This window comes from Acinonyx jubatus, chromosome E1 (genome assembly GCF_027475565.1).
Source record: "Acinonyx jubatus isolate Ajub_Pintada_27869175 chromosome E1, VMU_Ajub_asm_v1.0, whole genome shotgun sequence".
NCBI classification, from domain to species: Eukaryota; Metazoa; Chordata; class Mammalia; order Carnivora; family Felidae; genus Acinonyx; species Acinonyx jubatus.
The window spans coordinates 47,454,278-47,464,351 of record NC_069397.1 but is presented as its reverse complement, the minus strand read 5'-3'; the positions used below and the strand labels follow the sequence as shown (position 1 = coordinate 47,464,351).

Sequence of the window (10,074 nt, the reverse complement as noted above, 5' to 3'; positions counted from 1 at the left end):
AGCAATTGGCCCAACTTAGGACAAACTGGAGAAAGTCAAATATGTTCTTTAATCAATCACACAGGATGCCCAGCTTCTAGTCAGTCCACCCCCGTTGTCCTTGTCATACCCACAACCTCCCATCAGGCAATACTTGAAATTTGCCCTTTTTGTACACTATCAAGTTGGACCACTTCCCCGACTTTGAATCCCTGGCGAACACAAATGATGATGGCGGACTCCCTTGTTACGGCAAGCTCTGAGTAAATCACCTTTGCTGGTTCTCATTTGGATGGTCTTTGTTTATATCCACAGGTCTAAATTTGCTCGACACACATCAGTTTGAGAAATATTCTTGTCAGGCGGTGATGCTTAAACTATGCTTCTAACGAACACTGTGTTCCATGACAAGAGGAAAAGTATAGGGGCCACGAATATAAAATAATGGTGGTCCTTCCTCTTTGTTATTAAATCAAAATCTTCCCATGAATATTCGAGCAGGCGCGCGCGCGCACACACACACACACACACACACACACAGCGTCCTTAGAAGGGAAAGGATTCCTGTTTTCTAGATCATTCACATCGCTACTTTGTTGTGGAGAATTCCCTCGATGGGTGGAGAAGAGAGAAACTGAAGAACGCAGGGTCAAATTGTTCTACCTGAGGAAAATGGAGAAAGAGAGAGAGAGAGAAACCAAATGGGCTGGGCCTCAGGGAGAAAATTTAAAAAGTGTGAAACTGAGAAGAAAGCATTTTTGGCAACAGACGCAGCTAGGGTGATAGACATTGAGAGGAACAGTGGCAGAAGAAGGGTTTTTAATGGTATTTGCTGACGGATGTGCACCCTCACCGGAGGGGACTTTCTGGAGGGGAAGGAATGTTCTTTATTTTCTTTCAGGTGAGTGCTACTAGGGAACATACAATTATCAAGACTCACTTTTTTAATGTTTATTTATTTTTGAGAGATAGAGACAGAGTATGAGCGGGGGAGGGGCAAAGAGAGAGGGAGACACAGAATCCAAAGCAGGCTCCAGGCTCTGAGCTGTCAGCACAGAGCCTGACGCGGGGCTCGAACCCACGAACTGTGAGATCATGACCTGAGCCAAAGTCAGACACTTTACCGACTGAGCCACCCAGGCGCCCCAAGGTTCGTTTAATTAAAACAAATGAACAAACATAGGGTGCCTGGGTGGCTCAGTCGGTTAAGTATCTGACTTTGGCTCAGGTCATGATCTCACAGTTCGTGAGCACAAACCCTACTTCTCTCTCTCTCTCTCTCTCTCTCTCTCTCTGCCCCTTGCTCACTTGTGCCCTCTCTCTCAAAAAGAAAGTCTCTCTCTCTCTCTCAAAAAATAAAAATGAACATGGGCGCCTGGGTGGCTTAGTCGGTTAAGCATCCAATTTTGGCTCAGGTCATGATCTCGCAGTTCAGGAGTTCGAGCCGCACATCCGGCTCTGTGCTGACAGCTCAGAGCCTGGAGCCTGCTTGGGATTCTGCGTCTCCCTCTCTCTCTGCCCCTCCACCGCTCATGCTGTCTCTCTGCCTCTCAAAAATAAATAAAAAATGTTTCAACAAATGAACAAAACAAATAGACAAAAAGTGGAAACAGACCCATAAATACAGAGAACAAATTGATGGCTGCCAGAGGCAAATAAGGTGGGGGGGGGGGGACAAATTGGGTGAAGGGGAGTGGGAGGTACGGGCTTCCAGTCATGGGATGAATAAGACACGGGGATGAAAGGGACAGCATGGGGGACATAGTCAATGGTATTGTCAGAGCGCTGTATGGTGACAGGTGGCAGCTGTAGAGAGTTGTAGAGAGCAGAGCATAACGTATACAGTTATCAGGCTGTATACTTGCAACTAATCTAACATTGTGTGTCAGCTATACTTCCAGTTAAAAAATAATTTATGGGGGCGCCTGGGTGGCTCAGTTGGTTGAGTGTCCGATTTTGGCTCAGGTCATGATCTCACAGTCCATGAGTTCGAGCCCCGCGTCGGGCTCTGTGCTGACAGCTTGGAGCCTGGAGCCTGCTTCGGGTTCTGTGTCTCCCTCTGTCTGCCCCTCCGCTGCTTGCATTCTGTCTCTCACATTGTCTCAAAAATAAACAAAAAAAAAAAAAAGAAAGAGAAAAAAATAATTTATGAAATAAGTTTAAAAACTCATCCAATTAAACATTTAAGATCTGTGCATTTTATTATATGTTAATTATACCTCCATTTATTTTTTATTTCTTTTTTACTTATTTTTTTATGTTAAATATAATTTATTGTCAAATAGGTTTCCATACAACACCCAGGGCTCATCCCAACAGGTGCCCTCCTCAGTGCCCATCACCCACTTTCCCCTGTCTCCTACCTTCCATCAACCCTTAGTTTGTTCTCAGTATTTAAGAGTCTCTTAGAGTTTGCCTCCTTCCCTCTCTGTAACTTAGTTATATTTCAATTTAAAAAGAGTGCCCACTTTTCTTCCTTCCTTCCTTCCTTCCTTCCTTCCTTCCTTCCTTCCTTCCTCCCTGCCTCCCTCCTTTTCTCCCTCCCTCCCTTCCTTTGTCCTTCCTTCCCAGTTCTGTCCAAAAGTCATGGGGCAGACCCAGTGGGGCAGTCACATTGACCCCCGTGACAATAACAGCCCAGTGTTGTCACAGGAGTGGCTACATACAAGGGATTGAGCAAGCAGGCAAATATACTAAGGAGTCAAGATTTTTGCTGGTAAGGAGAAGTAGCAATGGGGAAAGAAGAAAACTAAAACAAACCCTGTAGTGTTGGACTGAAAGTGGAGATATCAGTACAAGTTTTGCAGAGACAGAAACAGAGACCGCAATTTTAGATGTAAAGGTGCGTCCGTGTGTATATATGCATGTATACCTGTACATACATATAATTCCCACCTCTTTCCACTAAGGTAGCCTGGGAATGACAAGATACTCAGTAGCAGTGACCATACCTAGTGCCTAGATCTTGGTTTCTAACAGAACTATCTGTGAAAGGGTACGAAGGCTCCTTGGAAAATTGGCCGATTCCAGGACTGGAAAGTGTTAGACAAATCTGGAACATCATGTGATGAAGAGAAACTCAGATAATGCTCAGAGAATGAGAGGGACATGTTAAAAAGACCCAGAAGTCATTTGAAGAGGTTCTCAATAGTCAAAGAGGAGACAATTTGAGGTTCAAAATAAGTAATGATAGTAATAAGTTATAATCTATTGACTAAAACAGGAATCAATGAGTCCATGTTGATAGTAATGAACATATTAACAAGGATATGGGAAGATAAGAAAGTTCTTCTTTATGGTAGAATGCCAATTAATTACTATGGTAGGAATACTGGAATCTGAAAATTGCAATTTGGAAATCATCACAGAAATATTTAACGGTGGCAAGAGATATCAGTGGACGTTAAACCTCAAGGGTATTAGTGGGATTAGAAATGAGATGCTCGTATAGCCTTAAAAGTGTCTCCACTTAAAATACGTATTTATTACAAAGAGAGGGAAAAGGAATTTATAGTGAAGGAACTCAGCAGACACTATCTTAATCAAATAATCAGAATTATACCACCATTAATGGTGGGCACATTCGTTGACGTAGCGTGCCCCCCGGAGAAGATGGCGATGGAAAGAACAGAGTATCTCTTCTACAATATTCTTGCCAAAACCATAATGACCTGGGTTGTGTCATGAGAAAATATTGCACATACTCAAGTTGAAGGACATTATGCAGAATGACTGCCCCGTAATCTTCAAAGAGGCCAAGGCCATGAAAGGCAAGAAAGACGGAGGGACCCTAGGGAGATGTGTGAAGCTGGTGCTGCAAGAGACTGAGAGGATGTTTGGTGAAGGTTGAATGGGGTCTTGGGGTACAGAGTATTTGGAGGCTTTTGTTATATTCTTGGAAATTTTCTGTCTACTTGAAATTTGAAAATTATTAAACATATAACTAAAAAAAAGAAAAGAAAGGAATACGTGCCTTTTTCATGGTTTCCTTCAGGGTGGTAGGGTTGTTTTTTTAATTTTCTTTTAAGTGTTAATTGATTTTTGAGAGAGACAGAGAGAATGAGCAGGGGAGGGGCAGAGAGAGTGGGAGACACAGAATCCAGAGCACTGTCAGCACAGAGCCCGACACGGGGCTCAAACTCGCAGACCGCGAGATGGTGACCTGAGCCGAAGTCGGACGCTCAACCGACTGAGCCATCCAGGTGCCCCAATGAGATGTTGTTCTTAAACCAAACTGTATGAGGCCTCAACCTTTTTGCATCACCCCATTAAAATCAATGTAGTGGAGGGGTGCCTGAGTGGCTCATTCAGTTAAGTGGCTGAATCTTGATTTCGCCTCGGGTCATGATCTCGCGGTTCATGAGTTTAAGCCCTGCATCAGGCTCTGAGCTGGCAGCAAGGAGCCTACTTGGGATTCTCTCTCTGTCCCTCCCCCACTTGCGCTCTCTCTCAGAATAAATATGTAAACTTAGGGGAAAAAAAACAATGTAATGGACAGAATGTTTTTCAACTTTAAGTGTGTATATGTGTATGTGTGAGTGTGTGTGTATGTATATAAAGAGAAGTGGCTATAAGTAGATACGCATAGTATGTCTACACATTATTTTTGAACCATTGACATCCAGCTCTCATTTGCCAACTACTAGACTTCGGGAAAGGATGCAAAAATTATAGTAACAAGCCAATGAAGAGACAACTAAATCCAACTTAGTCTGACAGGTTATGAGGGGAGTCACGTGGGTTTGGGGTTTGATGGAGGGTCTTTTTTGTTTTTTGGCGAGTAAAATTTTCCCTTGTGTGTACAATTAAATACAAAGACAACGGATGACGATGTGCACAATGAATACATTAGAATTACTGTTAGTCCTGAGTGCACAGCCACTTGAACGTGTCTGAGAATTACAAGATGTTCCCAGAACTCTTCCAAAAACACACACGGGTCTAATGAACAGCCTTCGCATGAGCCTTAAGAGGAAATGCAATCCTTTATCTTCCGTCTGTGAGTTGTTGTCCTGCGTCCCTTCGGCACCATGGGGTCGGCCTGTAGTCTGGTCTATCTTCTCCTGCACATAGCTCAACTCACACTAACTAACTTGCAACAACAACCAGGAAGCTGGCTGATAATCGAGGTTAAGTGACATTTTAAGGACACGTTGAAACTTACCACTGAAGTTTAGTTTGGCAGAGCGAATGGAAAAACCGTTAAGGCAAAAACCCAAGGATGGGGCAGCTGGGTGGCTCAGTCAGTTGAGCGTTCGACTTTGGCTCAGATCATGATCTCATGGTTCGTGAGTTCAAGCCCCACATGGGGCTCTCTGCTGTCAGAACAGAGCCTGCTTAGGATCCTCTGTCCCCCTCCTTCTCTGCCCCTCCCTCACTTGCATTCTCTCTCTCTCTCTCTCTCTCAAAAATAAAAATAAACATTAACAATCTTTTTTTAAAAAAAAAGAGGGGTGCCTGGGTGGCTCAGTTGATTAAGTGCCCAACTTTTGCTCAGGTCATGATCTCATGGCTCGTGAGTTCAAGCCCCATGTCAGACCCTGTGCTGACAGCTCAGAGCCTGAAGCCTGCTTTGGATTCTGTGTGTGTCTCTCTCTTGTCCCCTCCCCTGCTCATACTCTCTCTTCTCTCTCTCTTTCAAAAATAAATAAACATAAAAAATTTTGTTTTAATAAAAAAAGAAAGGAAAGGAAAAAAACCAAGGAATTTTGGCAAATCAAGTGGTTGTTTTGTATTGTTGGGGTTTATACTCCTCACTAATTAGCCAACCCTTGGATTTAATGTTGCACTTAGTGTATTGTTTTATTAACCATGAACAGGAATACACAGACACATAGACACTTAAGTTGAAGAATACTTGAAAACATCTGTTTTACAAGAAAGATAGGAACTTGTACTTGAAACTCTTCATGGGTTTATATATCCTTCCCTATTCTGCTTTGTAAATTACATTATAGAGACCTAGACTCAGAGTCCAAGGTTCTGTATTCTTAAAATCACATTGCATCATACGTTCAAAAGTGTTCTTATTTACTTCACAAGCAGAGACTTTGACCAAAACATTCAACATTTAGCAACAGTTTAGATTTTCCAAAAAACCTCTCAATATTGTCTCTTTCTGGAGTGGGAGTCTAGCCGACACCCACCAACAAACTCCCAGTGGAAAGATGCAAGTCCCTTGGTTCCTATGATAACAGAATCTATCAGGAATGATGAACATAATTGCAAAGGTGATAAAGGAACATGTCACAGGGCTTAATGGGCAGGATTCTATACTTCTAGAAATACGTAGTCAGCCTCGGTCAGCACTGAAACATCTTTGTGTGACTTCTAAGATTCCCTACATGGAAATAGCTTTTACCTTGAAGGCTATTGTCTTTATATACTACAACTTCAATCTTTATCCAGAACTGCTGTTTTTAACCTTGGCTGCACATTATAATGTCCCAGACTATTGGAAGAAAGCAAGAAAGCAAGAAAGAGAAAGATTGAACAGAATTTCTAGGAGCAGGGTCTAGGCATTGGTAAATTTTTTAAGTGCTCAGGCAATTATAATTGCAATGAGAGTTAAGACCCTCTGATTTAGAGTATCAATATTTACTTAAGCACACCTGATAGGATTCTACCTCTTGCCAAAGTGAGACTGCCGTCTATACTTTCCATATTATGCAACTTCTAGACCTCTTCTGGATTAACTCTGGGTTCCGTGAATTCATTCATTTTTTACCAAACACTTACTAGGCCCTTACTAAGCTGTATTTTGTGGTTGATATTAGAATTTCAGAAAACACGTAAGACTTGATTGTTGCCTATAAGGAGTCCCGGGCTTACTAGGATTGAGATACGGTGCTATAAATAAAGTAATAGAAGAAAGTTAAAGTTATTCTTCTTCAAAGCAACCGCAGAAACTTCACAGAGGATATTTCATTTGGCTTATGTTTCACAGAACTTAGTGGTTCAAAGGGAGTGACATGGGTGGGAATACGATGGCAAGGATAGAATATTCCAAGTAGCTGCCGAGGCAAGGAGGCACAAAACAGCATGCTGTATTCCCAATAGCTGCAAACAGTTGAGTGCTGCTGGGGCAGAATAGTTCAGGTGTGGAATAGTGGGAGACGAAGCTGGAGGGAAGGTAGGATCTAGAGGACAGACGATCTTTTATTCCATGCGTAGGAGTTTGAACTCATCCTGAAGGCAGTGAAAGGAGGACCATGGTCAGGTTTGTATTTCAGAAAGGGTATTGACAGCAGTGGAGAAGGCAAATAGGGGTAAGAGAGTAGTATGGAATTGGGGAAAAAAAAAAGAAAGAAAATCCTTAGTACATCTCAAACAGAACTCATCTTCCATCCTGACTTTCCAAAGCAACCTTGCGGTCTATGCCGTCAGGGATCGGGAGACATTTTTATGAAGTGAGCCATATGAAATTAGCCATGTGTACCGCCAGCCACAACGGTTTGGAACATTGCTGTGCTTCTGAAACATGCATTGGAAGAAAGGACTTGATCCCCAAATAATGAGCTGAGATGCCAACTCCAAGCAAACGACGAAGGACCGTAGTCGGAATAGGAGGGAGTTTGGGCTGGGCAGAGTCACTAAACCAGATGTCCAGGTTTTAAACTGGGGTGGGAGACAAGTGCCCAGCTACAACTGTGATATAGAGTCTATGGAGGAGAATACGAACCCAAAAGAAAAAAGGAGCACAGGGTGTGGTTCTTCGGAGGATGACTCCATCGGGGAAGGAGGACAGGCTCACCACAATGGAGGGAACGTGGTGTTCTGGTTAATCATGATGCCCGTACGTTTGGGTCCTGTCTCTTTATTAGCTGTGGCATTTTTGGCAAGTAATATCCCATAGTCAAGTTTTTATCTCTAAAATGGGTATGAAAAGAAAACCTACTTCAAAGTCTGACTGTCAGGATTAAATTAGCATGCATGCCAGGGTACTTAAAAAATGCCTGGCTTACACTGAGCACTTGAGAAAATTTTGTTCTCATGAACATTCTTACTAATATCACAACGACTGGGATGTCTTAAGCCAAGGTACTGGAAATTCTCACACAAAACCACAATAGATTTCCAAAAGGATCAGTGGATTGGTGCTCATTACTAGAAAACACACACACACACACACACACAAAAACAAAAACAAAAAAACAAAAGAAAAAAGAGAGCTACATTCCATATCACCATTTTACTACTGCAAAATGTCCAAGTTACCTGTCGGTGATGGAATGTGGGTATTTTACACTCTTCCTTCTTTTTTTAATACGTCAGGCTTTTGTTTTGTTTCATTTTTGCTGATTTTTAAACATCTGATCAGTAGCTAAGACAGAAAATCTATTTCCACATTTGGGGAAAATATAAGATTTCCTATGTGGAAATCTACAAACACAAAAGTAGGGATGTGATCCTCGCGTGTTAATTGAGCATTCCTGGACACTGCTTGCTTACCTGGCCTCTGTCCCCATGGGCAGCACAAGCATAGGACTCCCCTTTGTATAGAACTCATCTTTGTATAGAAAATTCCACAGATGCTCCCCAGAAAATCCAGCAGAGTCATCATGTCCCCCAGGTAACATCTAATGGTCACCAGAAACTCCAGCCAATTCTTCTGGAACCACCTTCTCAGCTAGCTCACTCTCCTTGGCCCCCTTTACTCCTGGGCAGGAGGGTCAGGTGCCAGGTCCCAACTCCCTCCCTTTCCCTGCTTCATGTGAAGTCCAGAGTTAGGGCACATTTGGGACAAAAAGCCTGTGACACTTTGAAACACAAAGAAGAGAACACTAGGATCTTTCTCATAGGTGCCATGCACTGTTTAAAAAAAAAAAACATACTGTAAGAAATAGAAAGAAAAGATCTGTATGATCTCATTACTAGAGATTCGAGAAGGGAACAGATGAGGCTTGACAGATGAGGGCCTGAGAATAAAATGTTGAAAATGTGTTCACTGATGATCCGATATAGAAGAAAATGAGGAGGTAGCCAGAGACACGAATTTGACTTTTCAAGATGGTCTCTGATGAGCTCCGATATAGAAAGAAAAGACTGCTAATAATTTTTTTAATTCCCCTCCCCCCAAAAAAAAGGACAGAAGGAGGGGAATATTACAAGAAATGAATTCAAATGCAGCTTAAACCAAGTCTGCAAAATGTCAGGAGTTCAGCTGACTAAAGGAAATCTAGGTTGAGATAAAGATCATGAGAGCTACAAAGGACAACAAAGGTGGGGAACGGAACAGGAAGAGCAGGGGGGTGGTATTCTACTTCACAAACAAGGCGGCTCATACAGAGAATTATATTTTTTTTCTTCTCACTATAAAAGCATGTTATATCAGTCTAATCAATCTGGAACACAAACACTTGAAACAAATAAAAATCATATGATCTTACCAGGTAGAGTTATGTCCTTGCAGCATTTAAAAAAAAAAAAATTATTACGTTGGCTCCATATCCAAAGTGGGGCTTGAACTCACATCCCAGAGATCAAGAGTCCCGTGCTCTACCAACTGAGCCAGCCAGGCCCCCTGCAGCATTTAAAAATATTTTGTTTAATGTTTATTTATTTTTGAGAGAGAGAAAGAGAGCGTGTGTAGGGGAGGGGCAGAAAGAGAGAAGAGACCCAGAATCTGAAGTAGGCTCCAGGTCTGAACTATCAGCACAGAGCCCGACCCAGGGCTCGAACCCACAAACCATAAGACATTACCTGAGCCAAAGTTGGACGCTCAACTGACTGAGCCGCCCAGGCGCCCCATGCCTGCAGCATTTTTATATACCAAAATCAAAACCAGGATCATACTGAACATATAATTTTGTGTTTTATTTTCATATCATAAGCTCTTTCTCAGATTGTTATGTATATTCACGGTCTTTTATTTTATTTTATTTTATTTTTATTGAATTTATTATTATTTTTTTAATGTTTATTTACTTTTGAGAGACAGAGTGCGAACAAGGGAGGGGCAGAGAGAGAGGGAGACAGAATCTGAAGCAGGCTCCAGGCTCTGAGCTGTCAGCACAGAGCCCAACGCGGGACTCGAACCCACGAACCATGAGATCATGACCTGAAGTGAAGTCAGATGCTTAACTGACTGAGCCA

General features: G+C 42.3%; 1 non-coding gene across 1 annotated transcript; it reads right to left on the bottom strand.

The window, feature by feature from the left end:
* Positions 1-1,036: 1,036 nt before the first annotated feature.
* TRNAQ-UUG (transfer RNA glutamine (anticodon UUG)) lies at positions 1,037-1,121 on the bottom strand. The gene has a single exon. It is a non-coding gene; the product is annotated as a tRNA-Gln (tRNA).
* Between the last annotated feature and the right edge of the window lie 8,953 nt (positions 1,122-10,074).